At 39.4% G+C, this 21,161-nt stretch overlaps 1 protein-coding gene and 1 long non-coding RNA gene across 2 annotated transcripts in view; one reads left to right on the forward strand and one right to left on the reverse strand.

Annotated features, from left to right (window-relative positions):
- Positions 1–21,161, reverse strand: part of LOC309707057 — a 262,943-nt gene that overhangs the window by 11,195 nt on the left and 230,587 nt on the right. The window lies entirely within an intron of this gene.
- asip1 (agouti signaling protein 1) overlaps positions 9,365–21,161 on the forward strand; it is a 34,817-nt gene continuing 23,020 nt past the window's right edge. Inside the window, exon 1 of the mRNA XM_082534619.1 lies at positions 9,365–9,904. The gene's annotated coding sequence lies outside the window, so the exon portion shown is untranslated. The remainder of the gene's footprint in view (positions 9,905–21,161) is intronic.

Genomic DNA, 21,161 nt, shown 5'->3' on the forward strand with positions numbered 1-21,161 from the left:
TCATTACACATACATATTGGATCTTGGGGGTGGGCACGATACACGGAATCCAAAGTACCATCAGGGTGTACACCCCACCCCTGGCGTCGTTGCCCACCTCTAAATGTTAAATACACGTAGACATTGAGGGCTAGCAGGAGGGACTATGCGCTTACCTGCTGCTCTCTGGCAGGTAGCTCCATGCCCTCCTGGGTTTTAAATGCACCTTAGAACACACATGCATCAACACTACATATGAGCGGGCGGAGGGAGGTTTGGAGTCTTCTCTCACCCCCCATTCTCTGCGGCCTGCTGGAGCGGGGGGGGGGGGCTAGGAGGAGGAGTTGGCCGTCCGACTGCGGTCTAGGGTGTGGGGCCTCCCTGCTGCTGCGGAGTCGGGGCGGTCTGCCTCCCCCCACCGCAGGGAAAAGGGTAACACCACCTGGGTCTGGGTGCAGTTCCCCCCTCCAGGGGCAAGGGTACCTAGACCCGGTTCGTAGAGTACGCTTGGGGAGTGTGATCGTGTGTACAGCGTCTCTTTATGTCTGTCTCCACGTTGGTTGAGTGTGGAGTAAGTGCATATGAGAGCATGAGGGTGGGAATGGATGTTTGTATATGTGTGTGCCTGTATGTCTGTGTCTATATGTCAGGTTGGTAAATGGTAAATGGTAAATGGCCTGTATTTGTATAGCGCTTTTCTAGTCCCTAAGGACCCCAAAGCGCTTTACACAACCTGTCATCCACCCATTCACACACTGGTGATGGCAAGCTACAATGTAGCCACAGCCACCCTGGGGCGCACTGACAGAGGCGAGGCTGCCGGACACTGGCGCCACCGGGCCCTCTGACCACCACCAGTAGGCAACGGGTGAAGTGTCTTGCCCAAGGACACAACGACCGAGACTGTCCAAGCCGGGGCTCGAACCGGCAACCTTCCGATTACAAGGCGAACTCCCAACTCTTGAGCCACGATCGCCCCAGAGAGGTGTCAGACGCCACCTCTCTGGGGACATCTCAGGCCCTCCAAGGTTTGGAGGCCTATCTCCCCCTACTACCACTTCCCCTGCCAGTGGCGGACTCCCTCAGACATCGGTGCGTTGGTGGTTCTTTGTGTCCGGGGATGGGCGTCCAGGTACACACCGGCTCACTCCTTGGCGGCCGCTTATCGGGGCCTGGAGCCTGGGGCTCGCTCGGGCCACTTCGGAGGTGGGGTGCCCCCGGCCTCTCGGCCTGGGGCTCGGTCCCTCAGGCTGGCTGCCGGCGGAGCTCACGGGCGCGTCACTGCAACTCCCCCTGGCTTCTGCTCATCTGGGACTCTCCTCAGCTCTTTCTGGGACAGTGGCGCGGCTGCCCCTCTGTTGGTCTTCCTTGGTCTCTTATGTTCTGGGGGCCTCTGGATGTCTGGAGTTTTGATCTCCTCCATACCTGCTTCATGCCCTGGAGGACGGGGCTGTGCCCCCCCCACACCCTCTAGCAGATCATTACATGAAGGAACCTTTAAAAAAAAACAAAAAAACAAGCGCGTCCATGCTCACAGGTGTACACACGGGTGATCACACCCACAAACTACACCCTTTTTGGCTCCTACCTCAAAGCACACTGTGTTCTGTTGATCTTATGTGCTGCACAATAATGTTTAATATTTAGTATTTACTGTCATATTCCCATATATCATTGTGATGTTGTTTATTCTATTACTCTTGTTCTCTTCTGCTTGTTTTCTTTTTTCTTTCTCAGCAGGTGATCCAGGTGATTGATATATGCATTTTTTTTTCTTTTTTTTTCTGTGCTCATTCTGTTGGTTTTTGTTTTTTGCCCTTCTCCCCCGTCCCTCTTCTCAGCTGTTTCTCTTTCCCTCTTTCTTTCTCCCCTTCTTTCCCCCAGCCAAGTCTGTCCCGTATTCAGTAAGTGAAAATAAAATAAACAATAAAAGGTGAATCAAATGGACCATTACGGCAAGGCTGGGATGGTCAATTTGGTAAAGTAAATCCGTTGGGCATCTTTCTTTGCCTTTAGACAACAATTCTGATGGCAAAAGAGCCAAACGGGACAGGCAAAAAAAAAAAAAAAAAAAAAAAAAAAGGAAAAGTATGTTTGGTTTTGTGGAAATGATTGTAGACTTGGTGTCATGGTCCCTCAGCCCTCACTGTGTGAACCTGCCTTTTTCTGTTTGCATAGTGTTTTAAGTTCTCTGTTCCCTCCTCTCTCCTTTCCCAGTATCTCTGTGTGTGTGTGCGTGCGTGCGTGCGTGTGTGTGCGTGCGCATGTGTACTAGTTTAAGTGTTTTGTCAAGACTCTGCCTCAGTTATCGCCTTCTGGCTTCCACACACCTGTGGGTCATCACATGCCTGCAATTGATTACTTCATAATTCTTCTTAAGGAAGCAGCTGAACGTCAGTCTTCGCTGGATCATTTTAATCGCCAGTGAAACCTGGTTCATTCTTGTACATATTAGCATTCAACCCAACCCAGGGTAAGTTACCTGAGTCACGAATGGTAAGATTGTCTGGGAACATGATTTGAAGAGAGAGTGACCAGTAACCTGATCGAAGAGGAACCGCTATTAAAAACACACCACCTATTCTGTGTTTTGGGGTTGGGGTGTGGAGATTTACAAATAATGAAGTTTCCCATATAGTTTTTAACATAGTGGTATTAATCAGCATACCAACACATCCACCAGCACATCAAACTACCGTCCCTAAGCATTTGCTTAGATGTGCATGAATAGCACAGTACTAAAACCACTGTGTACAGAAAAACCAATTAAAAAAAAAAAAACGACTCATATTTCAGCTTTAATTGAAACCATGTCCAGCACAAACCCTCAGTAATGACAACCATCCTATACAAATTAAAAGTTCTCATCAACAAAGGAGACCAAAACAATGTTCACTGTATATATTTTGATCTGTAAAGCAAATGTGACGAAGTAATAAAACCTGAACAACAACAACAAAACAAACTGAAAAGCTTACCCTCATTTGACTTCTAAGAAAGGTTAGGACCTTTAATAGTTCTACATCTCATTAAAATGAATGCCCATGATTCTGTAATGGCACTGGAGTACACTAATGAAAAGTAAGCACACTAATATTGTTGCGAGGATTACATGTGGGAAAAACATACATGAGGATTAGATGTCTGGTGTTTTGAAGGCAAAGGCATTAACTTGGCGCCTGTAAAAAGACTCCACTTTAATCCCCTTTGTTTGTGGAAACACTGACTGCTGATGAAATCTGTTGTCTGCGCTGAGACCTTTTCCTTAAAATCCTTATAATCCCACGTTTGATGAGTGACAGAGCTAGCTTGGGAGGCAACAGAAAATGTTCCAAATGAACCAGCTCCCTGTGAATGAAATTTAGGTGCCAAAACCCTTGTTTATAGCTTCAGATCTCACTGACAGAAGAGAAACAGATGGATTTGTCATCTCAGAAGAACAAGCTCTTGTGACTTCATCTTGTGTCACAAGATGAAGTCACAAGAGCTTGTGACTCTTGTGACACTGAGTGTGACTTGGACAAAGAGTTCATCCATAGCCTTAGTTTAACTAACAGTAGTGCTTTCCACAAACTATCCTATTTTCAGCAGTTGCAATTTTCTGACCACAGTCCAGATGTCAAAGTTGCAGCAAACATACAATGTAGTGGCATTTCAAAGTTTCAACATTTCGGAAAGAACAGAGATAAACAACATTTTACGATTTTTACAAATCGTAGAAAACAGGGCAATAACCCCAAATAGCTCTCTCTCTCTCTCATCCCCAAAGGGTTTTTAGCCTTTAAAAGTGCTGTTAGAAAACAGACAAATTTAGACCCATGCTTTCTTAATTAAGGTCAGGGCCTTGCCTACCTCCCTAAGCTAAAAGACAATTTCAATACGGGCTTCAATTCACAACATGTGTCATACCAGGGCATTTTATATAGTAAGGTCAAGACCTTATGGTGTCAAAGAAAAAAGCCCAGTAATTTCCTCTTAAGCAAACCCTCAGACTGAGAGGAGAAACTCTCCTTCATCAGGAAGAAAGTTCAGACACAACTAGAACCCTGTTAGGCAGCTATCTGGGTCGACCTCTAGGAGTACAGTGAAATCCATTTGCAATTGAAATCAAACAATTTTACAACAATGCTATTGTTCAATACGCTTCCATTTTCTCAAACAGGACACCTGTTTATCCTTAAAGGCCTTATACCAAATCTCCGTGGAGTCTAAGCCTTCATTTGGAGTCTGTTTTTATGATTATTATTTACTAACTGCCAACAAGCCTTCACAAGAAAGAATAAAAAAAGTCTTTAACACATTCATTTAATAAAAAGTCAGTTATAAGCAATCAGATTCTCTCGTGTTTAGGTAGAATTGTGACTGTTGAGTTGCATAGATTGCATTTCTGCAATTGCTGGCTTTTTTCAAAGCTTCAAATTATAATTATAGATAATAGAAAGATAGTCTGGTATGTTGAACTCATTTGTGGTTCAAGGCTAATTGGGGACTGAGCAAAGCTGGATGACAAGAAACAGGAGAAGACAATTAGATAATCAAAGGGAGGAAGGAAGGAGTCGAACTCAACATCAAACACAGATTCTACATAAAAACAGAACAGGAAGTAATGCACAGAGTAACTACTAAACACAGCACTGAGGAAACTAAGGACAAATAGCAAGCCCCACAAATACTAAACTTAGGTTAAAATATAACATTTTCTAAACCTATTTGTCAAACTTGGACACAGTATGGTTTTGGTGGGACTGGAGATTTTATATATTTTAAAAATGTAACTGTTGTCATACTTTAAGGTCTATAAAAAGCCACAAAACGTAACTGAAATACTTTTCCAGGATATTGAACCTTTAAAGTGGATACCTGGGTAAATCTATTACAAGCTTAATTTAGACACAATGCTTGATAAGTTACCCAAATGTTTAGGTTTGCACGACATATCATCACCTTGTAAGCCTGAGGTGAGTTAAAATTGGTGTCCAAAGCAGCTCTGCATCAGCCATGTGAGAAAACTACAGAGAGAAGTGACTAGAGTGAGAATTTCAGACCATATTTCATTTTTAAAAGTAACTGTCATGCTATGAAAAGCTGCTCTTTCTTCTTCAGGCTGAAGACACAGCCACACCTGTTTTGTATTCTATAGTGTGGAAAGGTGCTCTTACACCAAGGTGTCATCATATGAGGGCCAACTTTCAACCTACTGATGAAAATCCACTGTAACAGTTACTCATGGAGAAATCCCCATTATCTGCACTGAATTTAACAGCCTTACTCAGAAGAAATACTAAGTCTTTTAAAAGAAGCATTTTCTCTTCACTTTTGCAGTCAGGTTCTTCCATTAAGACACAAGAAACATTCACATACAAAGGTAACATGTAATTATACACAGATATCGCACTGCACATATTATTTCAAGCAACACAATCTTATAAAATTTGTGGCTGTATTTTCATCCTGCACCATCTGATGAGTTGTTTTTCAAGTTTCCAGCTGAACAACATGGGTGTTTCCAGGATTTTTTAAAAATGGTTTGACTCAAGGGGACCAAGAACACAGCTGGAGACAAAAATGTTTATTTAGAAATTTGTGTAGAGAACTGGTGAAAAAAGCATTTAGATTGTTTACTAGAGAAAAAGTAATAATCTGACTGTAGCTTAATAGTGGACATGTTGTATTAAAAATATTTAAATAAAACATTTTAAAGATTTTAATAAAAGTACTAAAGTAAGTGTCCCCATTATGTGGAATGAGACTTTTCAGAATTATATTTATTGATGTGCAAATCACTTTAATGTTGCAGCTGCTGCTGATTTTGCCTTTTCATTTGATCTATAATAATGCAGGTAATCATTAAATCTCTTGTTTGTCATATTTTAAGTAAATGCCAACTATTTTTCCTTAAACGAAAGCTCTTTTCTTTATCTTCACTGTTTGCGCTGGTTGAGGTTTCACTGCATTTCCATGTGGTTATAGTTTTAGTTGACCACCAGAGCCAGCAGAAGCCTGTCTTCCACACACCAATATGGTTTTCATTTACACTTTATTTTGCCATCAACTGAAACATCAGTATTTGTTGGTGGAAATGTGTCAGTCATTAGCCCTAATAACCGTAAATAGCACATTAGAGGCTTTCATTTAGTAAATGTGTGTGCTATTAAGCCTAATTGTATAGCTTCTCTGAATAGTTAGATACATAGTTTACATACCCGGGACAAATGGTAACTGTATCAAATAAATAATCAAAATGGAAGTGGAGTGATCTACAATTGCATCTTAGGGCCTTTCCTGGACCAAGGGGAAAAAAATCACAGCCAGGGGAGAGCGGTACAATTCTCAGAAGTGTGTGGGAGAGGTTTTTTTCCCCCCTTCAAGGACACCATCACTTCACTGATGGTGTTCTTGAACAAGCCAGCCTCATCACATCACAGACACCGCCACTTGACATAATTATGGCTGCAAGGGAGCATTTACCAAATTATACCTTGCACGAGATGCAATATGCAAACACTTACGATTTTACCTTAGTACCACAATTTTTTCACAAGCATTAGGATTTTAAAGCAACATACCTGTGAATGTGGTACTGACCAAGAATAAGGCCTTCTGTGTGCTGTTGCAGCTTCTCATGAAAGTTTGTACGTGGCACTTCCTGTTCAAAGGTGTCAGTGGGATGATAAAGTGGAGTCAACCTAGTAAAGAGAAATTAAGTGGGTCTGCTGTTTTTTCCCTAGTTTTTCTCCCACCAATTTGTAACTTTAATATCAGAGAATTTATTATTTCTTTGTTTCTCAAGAATTTACTACTTCTCCTCAGTATGGCAATTTTCTGTTTCTTGGCTCTGATACACCATTGCAAGTTAAAAAATGGACATAAAATATTCAAGGATACCAGAATTGACTTTTTCAGTAATTGCTAACAAGCAAAAAAGAAAACATCCACTGGCTGCTTAGAAATTAAGAATATTGGAAAAATACAACAACAGTGCTTAGATGAGAGGTTGGGGAATACAATTAGGTCCATATGTCTTTGTGGAATGACACAATTTTGTAATTTTGCCTCTAAACAACATCACGGTGGATTTTTTAAAAATACATAAAAGTCAATTTTCAGTTCAGTTTCAAGTATGTAGTGCCAAATCACAACACCAGTCACCTCAAAGCAAAGTGCAGACTTTCAGCTTTAATTCAAGATTTTTAAAGCAAGCATCGAATGTACTGTTTAAGAATTAAAGCCATGTTTATGCACAGTAATTTAGCATTGAGTGATGAGCAGTTTCAGGACCAGGTAAACCCTGTGGCTTCATTATTCCATGACAGATTGGGTGGATAAAAGATCTGAGAAAAGACGTTTTTGGACTTTGGGCCAAAGAGATGTTGATGCAAGTGGAGAAGGCCACCATTAGGCTGAAAAACCAAGACAAACCTATCAAAGAGATAGCAAAAACTTTAGGAGCAACAATCTGGCAGGTTCTCAAAAAGAAGGAATGCACTCGACTCCTCAGCAACATCAAAAGGCCTGAAAAATCACAAAAGACAATTAAATGATTAATGAAGAAAAATACCTTTAACACATCAACAACAACAACAATCTTTATTTATAGAGCACATTTAAAAGCCAAGGGCATGCCAAAGTGCTTTACATAAAAGAATAAAAGAATAAAACAATTAACACTATAATATCAGAGTCATATAAGTGTGGAATTATGTTCACAGGTAAAAACCACTAATAAGAGTAAACTATAGCACATAGCTATAGCAAAGTAAAGCTGTACCATCAAACACAGTGATAGAGAACATAGACAACGCAAGACAACGCAAGACAGACAGAAAAATTAATAGAATAACTCACTGCAAACAAGGCCAGTATTTAACTGGTAGAAAAAGCAAGTTCAAACAGATATGTTTTAAGCCGTGATTTAAAAGATTGAATAGAATCAGACGCCCGGATGCCATCTCACAGAGCCATCAACACTCATGAGGAGGTAGCAATATCATTATCATAACTTCATGAATGGAATCACAGGGGGCTTTAGATCAATATGTACACCCCTGGGTACACTTGAGAACAGGAAGGCTGCACTTGGCTTGGCCAAAAAAATTTAAAAAATATCTACAAAAATCTGGACAATTCTGCAAATAATTCTTTGGACAGATGAAATCAAGATTAACTTCTACCAGAAAGATGGAAAGCTTGCAGAAGGAGAGAAAACTGTTCATAATTAGACCATAGCATACTGCTTCATCTGTCAAAACATTATTTTTCAGTCTAGGCCTCCAACCAGACTTTGTCATAAAGCCAATTTATTGAAAAAAATCTATTGAAAATGTTACTAAGCAGTGAAAATCTTTGCCGCTATTGCAACTCATTGTTTTGTGGTAATAGTGGCAACAACCTGATGTAGAATTCAATCCATCTCTCTTCCTGCATCTTTAAAGGCCAATATTAAATATCTTTAATTGCCAATGTAGAGGAATATGAACTGAATTTGTAGGAGGACAAGGCAGGAGACTAACAAATACTTAGCCTTTAAATTTCCTATAGTCACAATGCAGATTCACAGCAGTTTCTCAGCTTTTGAACATGATTAAGGTGGTTAAGATAATAAAGAAATGGAGACCTGAAAAATGAGTTAGGAAACAGTTCACAGTTGAGATATATTGCTGTTGTCAACACATTTATTTCCTCACATTTGAGAAATCCACTGCCAACAGCTTAGAAGGTGGTCATCAGAGCATCAACATTGGATTATGGGGATGAAATACTAGAAGCTGGCTAATAACTTCCATCTGAAAAATGGTCCCTTAAGATCAGAGAAGGCTGCATAGCTTTCCAAAATACAAGTAATTATGCTGTTTTGACATTGATCAGGGCAGCAAAGAGGATCCGTTTTCCTTTTCTGACAACTACACTAACAGTTGGTTGAAAGAACTCCAAGCTGTCACAGACAACCACAGTAAAAACACTCTTCCACCCCTTCAGCAAACCACTCAGACAGACATTTTATGCCTGCTTTGATAAACAACATCAGGGCATCCTGCTACAACTCCTGTACCGCCATGTGGCCTGGGGGAAGTATTTCCAAGTGACACCTGCACAGGTTCACAGGTCTCTGCAGTAGGTTGGTCTCCATAAGATGACATCGTTGAACAGATCCTTGCCTATAATTCTGAAGTCTCAGGCTGAAGCTGTCATTCTACACTACTTTAAATGCTCAGTCATTGCACAGGTTTCTATACAGCTATATGCAAAGTACATGAGAAACAAGCCTTTTTTATGCTCTTATTAGATGAGACACGTTACTGAGCAAGGACCAAAGATAAGTAACATTTGATGGTTGGAAGTCTTGCATATTTATAGCACTGTACACAGTGTTGGGGAGTAACGGAATACATGTACCGCCGTTACGTATTTAAAATACAAAATATGAGTAACTGTATTCCGTTACAGTTACCGTTTAAAAAGGTGGTATTCAGAATACAGTTACTTTGTTGAAATAAATGGATTACACTGCGGTACTTTCCTGTTTCATTTTGTCGCGGGTCAGGACTGTTTGGGTTTTGTTTGACAGCTACGTTCTTTCGTTCCAGGCGGCAGCGTTACGGTTGCCATGGTTACAGGGCGACGCTCTCTCTCTCTGCGACTGTGTGTTTCCTGGGTGAGAGAGCGCCTTTTCGTTGTTGTTGTTGTTGTGCTAAGCTAACAGGCAGAATGCTACAAGCATAGCTCTAAAGAATGTAGCATCATGGGCAGTGTAGTCTGTGTTGCAGGGAGAATGGACTGCCATACACGTTATGGGTCTGTGAGCGCGAGGAGGGAGAAAAAGGGGAGTGGAAAGGTACGAGTTGTCATCGAGGAAAAACGGGAGCTGGAAGCATGTAAATATAATAATAACCACTTCAGCCAAGAAGAGTGCCTGACGAGCCCAGTTGTAAGTAAGCTATTAAGACTCGACTGTACACCTGTTCGTGTTTTCCTCCGAAAACAATAAGTTCCGTTGGAGCCGTCTTTCAATGCCTCTCTCTGTCTCTCGCAAGAAAAGTTGACCCACACAACAAAGTACAGCTATTTTTCGGCTACCAGCCGACAGGGACCCCGCCGTATTAGTCAGAGGTCCCTTTACTACAATTCGGAGACGCGGACCTTCAGTAATAGTAATAAATCACACAGCAATAGTACATTCACGTTGTTGTAAAAAGCATGATAATATATTAAGTAATCCAAAGTATTCAGAATACGTTACTGTCATCGAGTAACGTAACGGAATACGTTACAGAATACATTTTGGGGCATGTATTCTGTATTGTGTAATGGAATACATTTTAAAAGTAACCTTCCCAACACTGACTGTACATTACTCTATATTAATGATTGTATAGACACCATGTTTGTCATTTCTCCAGTTTTCTTGGCATTTTGGGGCGAAAGCATAGTTTGATCAGAGAAACTGAGATAGATAACACTGATCTCACTGTGGTACGTGTGGCAATTGCTCCTCTGTAGGAGGCCAGGCCAAACTGCAGACTATTTTTCCAGCAGATGAGAATGATCTAAGGTTACACTCCTGGCTGAAGAAGTGATTCACACAGGTCCACACATACTTCCATGACCTCCTCAACTGTTTCTCAGTGATGCATCTGTGTTCTTAAAAGACAACACCAGGAATGTCATGTTCATGAAGATGACACAATATTCATGAATTAATGGTCAGAATTAACAGGACAAAAAATAGATTCCTGTATAATAACACAGCCTCTTTCCCCTTGCTGTAGACAAGACTGATCATGCTTATAAGGCCCATTTTATGGTAGGAAAACAAAAGATATGGCTAGATCACGAGAGCTCTAAAGAGGGAAATATTAAACTGAAGAAATATGAGCTGATCTCATCTGTCTGGTGACATGTTGTACTGGTGAAAACAAGAGTCCCAGTCTTTTTAGCATAGGTCTTTGGCTATGGAACAGTTGGCGACTTTGGTCCAACACAGTGCTCTTTGCTTTATTAAATGTACCGAGCTATTTGTTACAGCAGACCAGAGATGGGCATTAACGCGTTAAAAGTAATGTGTTACTGTAATCCGATAACTTTTTTCAAGTAACGGGTAAAGTAGGGGATTACTATTGCAAAAAAATAATTAGATTACTGTTACTTTCCCGTAAGCACGCTGTGTTACTGCGTTACTAAACCATGATTTTGTTTGTGAGAATGTCTCATGACAATGATGTACGAGTGTGCGGCGTCCGTGGAAGCAACAGACGTGTGTAGATCAACAATGGATAATATGGAGTGCAGGAGAGAGGATGACCATGAAGTGTTTAAAGCTTGAAAACACTGACATTACTTTGAGTTAGATTATGTTAAAAGTGACAAAAACATTAGCATCCGCAGTTCACTTTGCGTGGGAAGAAAACTTATTTCTACAGCGAAAAATTAAACCTCAAATCACGCACGAGAAAACCCCAGATCCCCCCCACTGACATGAGCGCTGCGGCTACCACATTTGTGTACATTTCAAGTGAGATTTAGCGTGAATGAACCCTTTTGTTGTTCATGGATTGTGACTGGGCACACATGTGCTTGTTTTAGATAGGGAACAGCGAGCTAGATAACTGTATTATGTCTTCAATATTGCTTATTTTTAGATGAAATTGATTATCTTTTCACAACACTTCCCTTTGGTGCCTAAACCACCAAAGCTGTGTTAACACACTGAGTTAAAAGGAAGACTATAATTGAACTCTAGCCTCTTAGTCAATGGTTTTCAGACATTTGCTGCTCAAAATGAACCAAAGGAGAAGTAAAAGAATTAATGTCCACCAATATTCATATCTGTACAAAATAGTGATGTAAGAAGTGAAATCCATAATCCAGCAGAAGCCAGAGGACACTTAAGCACTGCCAGTACTATGTAGTAACAGGTTTTTTTTTTGTCTTTTTAGTTTTGTGGGTCTCTCACACTAATGAGAGTAAATTGTGGTTTTCTCCACAGTAGAAAGTCTTCCCTTTTCCCCCTTATTAACCTCCTCACTGTCAATCAGACGCCATCCGGTGACTGCGCAAACAAACTAGGGATCACTTTGATGTGTGTTTCCAACAGTAAACACAATAAACCAACATGTCACTTATACATTTTTTGTGCAGTTTCATAATGCATTCATAATTCATACTGTTTGGTTGTCACAAAAGCCCATAACACCACGCCACATCTGCTTCTGGTGAAACGTACACTGTGTTTATTTTAGGAATGCTTGCACAGGCTGTTCAGAGAGAAGGATCAAACAGTCCATATGATTGTTCAGGCTGAGTAAACACACACAAATGCACATTATTAGTTCAATTATTTATTTTTTAAGAAGACAGCTAGAAGAACAGACTCACTGAATGGCGTTAATTGTATTTGAGTATTCCAAGGTGAACCTGAGCAGCAGAGGTAACAAAGTGCAATTGCTGTCTTACAGCTAAGTAATCGAATTCAACTTTTATTAGTTTGGTGTTTTGAAAGAAATAGCACAGCTGATAACAACTAAAGATAGAGTCCAAAACAACCTCACAACAGACAGTGATTTTCATCTAGTCTGAGTTCAGACTGAATGACTGATGCAGTCCTGCAGCTCACTGAACACACACACACACACACACACACACACACACACACACACACACACACACTTATATTGGCTTCAGTCAAACCATCCTACTGGACACAGAGCAACTATGCAGACAGCACCATAAAGTAAACTTACGACGCTACAACCAGTAAAGCAAAATGGCATGCTTTATGAGAGCACTGGCATGACTTATCTAACCTATCAGACAGCTTGTTCAAAACCATCTGTTGCTGAATTTCTTTGTTGTGCTACAGTTCTTCAAAATTAATCTATAAACAGCAATTAAAATGTCTCAAAGCCACAGGAAAGAGTCCCTGGTTCCTACCACATTCAGTCTCTCGTGGCTTTGAGTGAGTATCTGCTGCTGGCAGTTCTTTCGTTTGAAATGCTTGAGAAGGTACTGGTTTGAGTTTGACGTGCCAACAAAGAAGTGCTGTAACGTCAAGCCAAACAGCTGCAATGGTTATAAATAAGTTAAAAATGAAATATTAATCCTGTTTTGGTCTCTAAGCAAGCATAAACCACTTTTCTTTTAGATGTCTCTGTCTGTAAATATGACCCTGGCATGCCATACGAAGACTGAAGAATGCACGCAGTATCATAATGAACTGTATCAACCTTAACACACAAATATAAATATTAAAGAAAGCAAAAGAAAAATCCCCACTGACCCACTGCAGCTTATGCATATGTGCTCAGCTGCTAAATAAATGGACCCATGGAGATGAAAACGCTGCAAAAATCTGCAGTTAGAGCAGTTCCAGCGTGTATTTTAAAAGCTGATTTAAAGTGAATAATAAAGGGCCAAAAGTCTCAGTATACCAGTGAACGGGAGAATGCGAGAGATGTGAGATGCTTTTGAAGGAAAATTCCAACAGTAAAGCTAGCAATGGAAAAAAGACAAGTATCAAAAGATGTGACAACTTTATGATCACCCAGATGTTCGGTCCCACGAAAGAAAAACGTTATACCTGCCCCGTACATATTTAGTATCAACCATCTAAACCTTAAAGCCTTGCTAGATAGCTGTAAAAGTTTATAGTTTATTTCTTTATTCACAACTACATTTCAGAGACTTCAGTGGCTACATGTTCCTTCTCATTGTCCCTCATGAGTATTGTATATGTGTTATTCCTGATGCAATGAATGTTTTATTTAGCTCTTTAACTCTGTATATGAAAAAAAAACATGCAAAATTCAAACTTTTAATGTTTGACCTTTACCACTTTGCAATGATTGCAATTTTGAGAGGCTCCAGCACAACATGCTGCAAAGCAAAGAAATGGTAAACTACCTACATAGCTGCATTTAATTGGTCTAAAGTTTATACGATGAGGAAACCATCAGCTCTGTGTTAGAACACTGATGTAGCCAAAATGACATCACCAGTTACTGAGGACTGCTAAAGCCTCAAGCTGAGCATTTTTGTTGTTTCCATCTTGGCCTTTTAAAAAACAGACATGACTAAGAATGTGAAGGGTGGGCTAATTAAAGCACACTCTGCTGCATCCTTCTTTTTGACATTAATGGGGTGCATAGTTTACAAAATGAATATCATATTTAATTAACTGAAACCTTAAACTAACAATGTAGGCCTTTAATTGATCAGAAAGTGTTTACTGAGGTCAGAGAGCGAGGGAGCCAAGGGCCGCTTTGCCCCCCCCCGCTGGCCATTACAAACACTTTTGGTCTTACTTCACTTTTCGGAGCTGGAACCTGAATGCATCTTTTATGTGCAGCCTGAATATAAGCAAGAGTCACTTCAAAAATGGAAATAGATTTGAAAAATGTCTAAAATGGCAAAAATAACATGGGAAAACTCATGTACAGTGTAAAAATTTTAGAAAAGATGGCCATGATTTTTGGACTTGGCATGGCATTTTTGGACTAAGAAGCTTGTCTTGGTCTGATGGTTTAATCACTGTGCAGGTTACAGAGTTTTTACTTAAAAACACATTACTCTTTGGCCAAATTGCACTGAAGTGAGGTCCAGGGTAAAGCCATGCTTCTTCTCTTTCTTCATAAATTTACGAGAGTGTAGTATCTTCACAAAGAAAACCCAAAATGAAGTTCATCATCGTTTTTTTTTTTTTTTTTGATGAAAATGTGAACAATTTAAAAATTGAAAGATTTTAACCTGCATACATGTCATCTAAACTTGAAAAGAACAAGGATTCAAGGTCTAAAAAGCAAGGAGTGGATTATTCTTGTTACTTTTAGTAACTTTTAATGGTTTTAATGGTTTCTCTCTCTCTCTCTCTCTCTCTCTCTCTCTCTCTCTCTCAATTTTAATTTAAACGACTAACATAGAAGCAAATGTATTGTCTATCCACAGGTTTCAGAGAATGGACCAACTATAAACAACATCATTCACTGTAATCATACATTTTTTCTTCATTAACTACAAGCTTTTGTAATCCTTATTTAATAACGATGCAGTTTGCTACGACAGTTTTGGCGGGCTTCTGTGCTCTCGTGAATAATTCCTCTTCAGAATAAAACTCTGCATGTGGCCTTTAGTAGTTCTTTTAGTTTTCCAGCTTTAACCTCCCCTGTGGATTTTCACTTAAATCCTAACATCTGAGAAAGGAAATATAAACACTTTGGATAGTGGGAGGTCTACTTTAATGTTCTTGCTTGCATGAATGCTAAACTCATTTTATTATTACTTACACAAGTTCGTTTTCTTATATAACTTATCTCAGGAATTAAATATGTATTGACAGAAAAGTGTTATACTGGTCTGACCCACTTAAGATCAAAGTGGGCTCTACGTGGCCCAGCATGTAAAGTAAGTTTAACATCTAGACATTATAGCTTGTTACAGTAACTGAACTACCTTTGTGAGCACACATACATACACACACACACACACACACACACACACACACACACACACACACACACACACACACACACACACACATGTCAGAGAGAAAGAGAGTCCTAGAGTGGGGTGTGGATTTCCAAAAATATGAAGTCATTTTGCATTTAGGTATTTTTAACATGAAGGATAGTGAGAATAACTCAAATGAAAAGAAACAGTATAGGAATGCTAGGCCATGTTATATTCTGATTTTATTCCCATCACATTTTAACAATAAGACAGAAAGAGCCAACAAGAGAAGTTTAACAGATTTATTAACACAGAGTTTGTTAACAAAAGAGTCAGAAAAAGGAAGCGTGAGGTACATTTCTTAAGGTCAGTAGTGAACAGGTTAAGATTTATTCCTAATTGATTTTATACCAGGCAAGTGAGACATCAAAGGAATTGTCCTTCAGCTGATTGTTCCCCTGAGGAGTGAGCAGGCAGATGTGTAAACTGAACTTCCTAAACTGAGTCAGCTTTTTCTCACAGGGGAGATCACTGACTGATAAAGGTCTGAGGATCCCGGACTTAATCTAGTATTAGTGGGAGAGATGGAGGAGTGATCCAGACAAATTCAAATTCAAATTCAAATTTTATTTGTCACACACACACAACCATACACAGTATGACATGGGGTGAAATGCTTGTAGCTGTACAATGCCCGACCATTAAATGACAGAAGAAAAGTTTTACAATATTTACAATTTACAGTTTACTACAAAAATTTACAAATTAACTTAGGAATTTACAGTAAAGAATGTGCAAATAGCAGAAGAGATTATAAAGATAAGGATTATAAATTATAGGAATTATAGGATTATAGGATTATAGGAAATGTGTGGTGGTGCGTGTGGTGACGTGTGGGAGAGTCCAGTCCTACACCTGGTTCAGGCCCCGAATAGCCTGGGGGAAGAAGCTCCTCCTCATTCTCTCTGTTTTGGCTTTAAGGGAGCGGAAGCGCTTCCCAGACCTCAACAGTGAGAAGAGTCCATTGTTGGGATGGGAGAGGTCCATCATAATCTTCCTAGCTTTGGACTTGCACCGCTTGGTGTAGATGGACAGCAGGTCAGGGAGCTCTGATTGAATGATGCGTTCGGCCGAGCGCACCACTCTTTGCAAATCTCGTCTGTCCTGCTTGGTGCTGTTCCCAAACCAGGTGCAGATGTTTGCCGTCAGGACGCTCTCGATGGTGCAGGAGTAGAAGTTCTTGAGCACCTTCAGTGGCAGATGGAAGTCTCTAAGTCTTCTGAGGAAGAAGAGACGCTGACGGGCTTTCTTAACCAGGGTATTGATGTGACAGGACCATGACAGGTCCTGAGTGATGTGGACACCCAAGTATCGGAAACTGTCCACTCTCTCCACTGGCGTGCCACTGATGATGAGGGGTTTGTAATTCCTCGCCTGCTTTGTAGTGAAGTCCACGATCAGCTCCTTAGTCTTGCTGATGTTTAGGAGGAGGTTATTCTCCTGGCACCAGGTCTCCAGGTTCCTAATCTCCTCCAGGTAGGCCGTCTCGATGTTGTCGGAGATCAGGCCCACAACAGCAGTGTCGTCAGCAAACTTGACAATGGAGGTGGTGTCGGATGTGGCTACACAGTCATAAGTGTACAGTGAGTACAGCAGGGGGCTTAAAACACAGCCCTGAGGCACTCCAGTGCTGAGTGAGATGGAGGGGGAGACTTGTTTTCCCACCCTCACTGATTGGGGTCTGTCTGTGAGGAAGTTGGACAAACACACACGTGGAGATTTCCAATGAGACGGCCGAAACAAGCATGCAATGTTGGCTAGGAAGAACCAGCCCTTTGGTATTGAAGGAGATGTGAAATGATGATACTGGTGCATAGTGAGGTCACAGTTCCAGCTGGTGGCCATGCCTCCAGAATCTTCAGTGAGCACTAACGCATAATGAGACACAGAACCAAAACTGCACAGGAGATGCAGAGATCATGAAAAAATATGCTGCAATTTCAGTACCCATGGAGATTTGAAAACTTTCAGTAAACAGTTTTGAGGGATACGTGTCTGGTCAAAAGAGTAATTTCATAAGGTCTCATGTAGGTTTCTACCTAAATTTTGATACCAGATTAATCTTCTATAGTGTCAAAAAAAATCTAAGATCAGTGTTTACATTTTCTGTATAATAATGTGGACATATCACATTGATCCAACTGTTTTAGTTAATGAAGAGGTTTTTTTTTTTTTGGTTTTTTTTTTAAATATGGTCTTACAGCCTGAGCACACATCAGAGGGTCTCAGTATCAGTGGATGCCCTGTTCACAGTTTGTTGCTTCATTGCCTGTTTAGCTTGTGATTAGTTTATTTTATATCATTTTATTTGATTATTTTATTTATAAGAGGCCATGTCCTTTTTATACACTTTGCAAATTTTGGAGAGGAACTTCCAGCTGCTGTGACATCTGTGTTCAGTGCCGTGTCCTCATCTGAATTTTTTATTATTATTTTTTTAATTTAGCTGAACTCTATCCCATAACATGCCTGTGGAAGACAATAACTGTTTTTGGCAAGTCAGTTTATAAATTTGTGGCCCCCCAAGTGACCAGAAATCAGCCTGTCTTTCTGAGACTAATTCCGATCAGCGAGCCAGCCATCTTTTAACTAAACTTTAAACCTTTCACTGCGATCTTTGGAGAGTAGCCCAGCAAAACCTGACGTCTCCTCTATGGTAAGACTTTGTGTGGGATCCTTACCAAAAGTTGATAGATATAAATGACATAGAACGGTGTGCATGCAGGTGCATGTACATTTCCTAATATAAATCACACAGTGGGATCACTTTTTTCTATCCTAACACTCCATCAATCGCATTTCCACAACTGGACAATCTGTTAAATATTGATCTGAATGTTGTTCCTGTGGAGAATGTGAAATCTCAGATGGCAGCTGCACGAGGTGTTGGTAGAAAGAAAATTACTTCGTAAAAGATTCGATTCATGGAGTGTCTGTGTCCATCGACCAGGTGGTTAAACTAAGAAGTCAAAGGCATTGAACTGGCTGACTGTCTGAATTCTACCTAAATTATCTTCTGAGTTAATTTTTTTTACTCTTCTGTGAATAAAAAGTGGAATGTTTTTTTTAGACTAATACTAATTTGTAAGTAATTCGGGAATAATCTTTTATCTTATGATTTTAACAATTGCTTTAAACTAGAGATGACTTGGCTTGGGTACTTGAATCAGCTGGTTAGAGCAAGTATCGTCCACCAAGATTAACTAGACATGGTTAGGCTTAGGCATTCAGTTACAGGGAGGTTTAGCAGAATCTTGTGGACCATATTTAATTGCAACTGAGGGTCCGTTGGGATGATTTTAAGTCCACATTGAGAGTAAAATTGAAACACAGGCTATTCACTGTATATTCACTGTTTAGGAATTTAGGTCAGTAGCCAAGGTCGGAGTCAGTGCACACAGACATATAAATGGGTGTTCCATGCATCACATCACTCTTCTTTCACCAAAATATTCTGTGTGAGTGCAGCCTACTCCAATCAGAAATGACGATACAGTTGTGATAGAAAATTATATTTTAAAAAAATTAACAGTACAATGCAACAATTTTGCAAATAAAACGGGAAATTAATGCTGCTGAAAATTGATAATTGATCAATTTAGCACAGAATAACAAATATTTTGATTTGAATTAATTATTTTAACATGACATCTGCACATTATAAAATCTGTCTGCCTCAAAGCCTAATAAATGAAATGTTTTTGCAGATCAAAGTGAAATAACTTTTATTGATTACACAGGTATTCTTGGTGTGTGTTATGTGTGTGTATTATGTAACTTCCAAACATTTACATTGAATATCTATAAAACAATAACCACCACCGTCTACCAAAAAGATCAAGCAAATTCATATCAGGAACTATGTGGTGTATTAGATATTTACAGTCACTATTTGAGATACACATGATAATTAATCCTTCCATTAATGAGGCTGTGATGAACCCACATGAAGATATAAGTGGGAAAAGACATGCACAAACTCCCACCTCATCTATCCTGGCGTTATTCTTGATGTTTGACAAACCCTTACCTCTCACAGTTTGGGAATGTGTTAATGCACCAGCAAAGTGGTTTAATAATTTGTTAAAAATGAGAGACAGATGTGAACTGGTAAGGTTTGATTTGATCTTTATCCTTTAAAAGAAATAATTAGTGTCTTACAAGCACAAAGGGTGGCCCAACACTGCTGGTCTGAGTGAAATTGAATCTGAGGAGATTAAAATCTGGCTTCAGTTCAAGGCGAAACCATCTGTGTTGCAAAGTTTTCCCAATTTCCAAAATGTGGGCATGCAGGGGTCAGGTTTTTTTGTTCTGTTTTTTTTTTAATCTCAACAATGGTATGTGCCATATGTGTCTTTGAAGCCTTGTTGTGTGTGCACACAGCTGCTTTACATGTAGCCTCTCCGTGTGTTTTCCTAATGTCATTTATAGTAACTCATAAGATTTGAGATCAGTGATGTTTACTGATCACTATACCAGTCTTTTCAAGTGGGACAGATACATTTTTGTCGTTTTAATATGGGGTTCTTCATTTGATGGATGAAATTCAGGTAGATTACAAAAATAATAACAAAAACAAAATAAGACAAAAAAAGTGTTATTTTTAAAAAGGAGCCCATTCAGTGCAAATTAATGTTAAGTCAGTAACTTCTATATTCTGTCTTACTGTTCTAATTTTATTTTTATTTTTCATATTATTTTGTGGTCTGAATAGCCTGTATTTAAAAAAAGAATAATAATAATAATAATAATTTTATTTAGGTACTTTATTCTACTTTTTACAGGTTCCACTGGCTATGGTGACTGTCAAAATTAACCTAAAAAAAATTGACTCTTTTGGTTGTTCATCTGATTCTCCAAAACTTTGGTCCACAAGGAAGTAGAGCCAAGAGCCAAGCAATTCTGTAGATCCATTTAGTGCCCACAAAGTTTGGACCTGAATTCATCTTCCAGCATTAGCAAGTTGAGTGCACGTTGTCACAAGCAGTCATCAGAGTCAGCAGTTTATAAACTATGTTATATGAACTAAGTTATATGTTCTATGACCTGGTTACATCACAAAGTCACAGAGACTTGTGATGTTGACGATGAAGTCAGAAATCCCTCTTTTTCCTAACTAGACAACCTGTGAAGAAGATGCCAGAAATAAAACTAGTCTTAATTGGACACTGCCCTTACTTGGGTCCCAAGCAATAAACCAACTTTAATTGGAGTAAATCAGGTTAAACGTTGTGTAAGAAAAAAAACATAGACATACAAAGATTTCTTTATAAATTAGCACCATGTTGTGAAAAATTAAGATTTGCTACAATCATATTTCCCCTTTTTATCTTTAGTGATACTTTACTTTTCATTTATGAAAAACAAGATAAGAAAGAAAACTGACACTTAAACAGTCCTGAATTTAAATTTATTAGCAATTTCTGGCTTTGATTTAGGGGTTTATTGAAATGCTGCATAAATCATGTAATAATTACAGCCCCTTTTAAACATATCCTATGATTTTCAGATGCTCAAAATTGATCAGAAAATTGATGAAAAATGGAAATTTAATGAAAATCCTTTGCAGTAAATGACTGTCTGATGTCTCGGATTCATCATCAAATACTGTTTTTTCCTCCCTTGAGATGCTCCGCCAGGCCTTTATGCCAGTTTCCTTTAGTTGCTTCTTGTTTATTGATCTT

This window comes from Aulonocara stuartgranti (assembly GCF_965226115.1).
Source record: "Aulonocara stuartgranti genome assembly, chromosome: 5".
Classification (NCBI taxonomy): Eukaryota; Metazoa; Chordata; class Actinopteri; order Cichliformes; family Cichlidae; genus Aulonocara; species Aulonocara stuartgranti.